This window comes from Schistocerca piceifrons, unplaced genomic scaffold (assembly GCF_021461385.2).
Source record: "Schistocerca piceifrons isolate TAMUIC-IGC-003096 unplaced genomic scaffold, iqSchPice1.1 HiC_scaffold_593, whole genome shotgun sequence".
In the NCBI taxonomy this organism is placed as follows: Eukaryota; Metazoa; Arthropoda; class Insecta; order Orthoptera; family Acrididae; genus Schistocerca; species Schistocerca piceifrons.
This window is the reverse complement of record NW_025728836.1, coordinates 17,501-20,000: the sequence shown is the minus strand read 5'-3', so window position 1 is coordinate 20,000 and position 2,500 is coordinate 17,501. Positions and strand designations below refer to the sequence as shown.

Below are 2,500 nucleotides of genomic sequence, written 5' to 3'. Positions count from 1 at the left end.
ATTAATCATTACCTCGGGTTCCGAAAACCAACAAAATAGAACCGAGGTCCTATTCCATTATTCCATGCACACAGTATTCAGGCGGGCTTGCCTGCTTTAAGCACTCTAATTTGTTCAAAGTAAACGTGCCGGCCCACCGAGACACTCAATAAAGAGCACCCTGGTAGGATTTCAACGGGGTCCGCCTCGGGACGCACGAGCACGCACGAGGCGGTCGCACGCCTTCAGCTCGCCCCACCGGCAGGACGTCCCACGATACATGCCAGTTAAACACCGACGGGCGGTGAACCAACAGCGTGGGACACAAATCCAACTACGAGCTTTTTAACCGCAACAACTTTAATATACGCTATTGGAGCTGGAATTACCGCGGCTGCTGGCACCAGACTTGCCCTCCAATAGATACTCGTTAAAGGATTTAAAGTGTACTCATTCCGATTACGGGGCCTCGGATGAGTCCCGTATCGTTATTTTTCGTCACTACCTCCCCGTGCCGGGAGTGGGTAATTTGCGCGCCTGCTGCCTTCCTTGGATGTGGTAGCCGTTTCTCAGGCTCCCTCTCCGGAATCGAACCCTGATTCCCCGTTACCCGTTACAACCATGGTAGGCGCAGAACCTACCATCGACAGTTGATAAGGCAGACATTTGAAAGATGCGTCGCCGGTACGAGGACCGTGCGATCAGCCCAAAGTTATTCAGAGTCACCAAGGCAAACGGACCGGACGAGCCGACCGATTGGTTTTGATCTAATAAAAGCGTCCCTTCCATCTCTGGTCGGGACTCTGTTTGCATGTATTAGCTCTAGAATTACCACAGTTATCCAAGTAACGTGGGTACGATCTAAGGAACCATAACTGATTTAATGAGCCATTCGCGGTTTCACCTTAATGCGGCTTGTACTGAGACATGCATGGCTTAATCTTTGAGACAAGCATATGACTACTGGCAGGATCAACCAGGGAGCTGCGTCAACTAGAGCTGAGCAGCCGGCCGCCCGGGAGTGTGTCCCGGGGGCCCGCGCGAACACGCAAGCGTCCGCTCAATCATTCTGCAAACAGGAGGAGGCTGAGCTCCCCTGCACAATACACCTCGAAACCCTCTCAGGTCCCGGCGGCGCGCAGCGCCGTCCCAAGTACTTGGTCGGGTTCGAGAGAGGCGCAATCGCCCGGAGTTAGGCGAGTAGACGCTTTCGGTGCGACCACCCGTGCTCCCAACTGAGCTTGCCGCTGCCGACAGAGGCCCGGGAGCGTGCTGTCGTGGCATTGCCGGCGGGAGACAACACGCGCCACCTACGGTGACCGGCAGCTCCAACGCCAGCGCCACAGAAGGACAAAAGCCCCACTTGGGTGCCGAAGCGAACTCTCCCAGCACAGCGCACGCGCCAACACATCCGCACAGCTGCGATACAAACCACCAGCGAGAACCGCTGGGGCGACCGAGCAGCAGACGGCGTCGCGGCGCCGAGCGCCGGGCGGCGGCGCATCCTCAACGCACACAGTCCTCAATCGGACCAGCACACTGAAGATGTCCACCGCGCTTCGCACCGGGCCCGCGAGGACCTACTTTGGCCGCACGGCGCCGCGCGCAGGGTGCGCCGGCGCGCAGCTGCGACGCCTGCCGCGTCCGTCGGCCGGCGCGCCTGCCACTGGCCGCCCCCACCAGCCGGCTGTAGCGCGTGCGCCCACGCACCGCGCGGCCAGCACGCCGGGAGGCGCCCCCTCACCGGCCGGGGACGGTCCCACCCAGCCACCGCCGCGTATCGCTTCACACCCAGATGCCGTTCAGTTTCGTCGGCATGGTGGGTATCGCTGGAACAACCGGTTAGTACCTCAACCTATCGTCGCCATCACCGATTCACCCCTAGCGAGAACAACCGCACCACAACAGGTTACCATTTGTTCATTTGCGTAACTTCACCAGAAAACGCAGGCGTCCATCGCCATTTGCAACTTCAACGATTATTGCATGCCTGTGTCAGGTGTCACGCCACACTACGTCTGCCCACATACACGCAACAAAATGTGCACGCCTAGACAATACGTGGAAGGTGGCCCCCGTACGTATGCGATGTCCATTGCTCGAACGACTGTCAACCGGCCTCTGTAGCATGTCGCAGATATGGAACGCGGTGCACCATGCCATCACGGTGTGTGAGGAGAGACGACTAGGTCCGAATACATCAACAGACAGCTCATGCTGATCGCCATCCACGGCGTCCGTTCCTCCCACACGTCTCTATGGCGTACCACACTGCAATCCAGCTCTCATAGGGAGACGACACGTAGCTGCGTGCACAATATTTGCACTGTATGGTCCGCCGTTTTTGGGCGCAGTCGTTGTGCGGTCACACATGTGCCACGATGTATCATTCAGTACATAAGGACGAATGTGCAGTACAGATTGTGGTTCACGCGTACGACATCAGCGGACAGTTGACACAGGCCGCACCACAACGTAGCCTGAGTACGTCGCATGCGAAGGGCATTGAACATGCAAACTT

The 2,500-nt window shown here is 57.8% G+C and overlaps 1 non-coding gene across 1 annotated transcript in view; it reads right to left on the bottom strand.

The window, feature by feature from the left end:
* Positions 1 to 962, bottom strand: part of LOC124762141 — a 1,908-nt gene extending 946 nt beyond the window's left edge. Inside the window, exon 1 of the ribosomal RNA XR_007012506.1 lies at positions 1 to 962. This exon is cut by the window's left edge and continues 946 nt beyond it. This is a non-coding gene — a ribosomal RNA (small subunit ribosomal RNA).
* Positions 963 to 2,500: the final 1,538 nt, after the last annotated feature.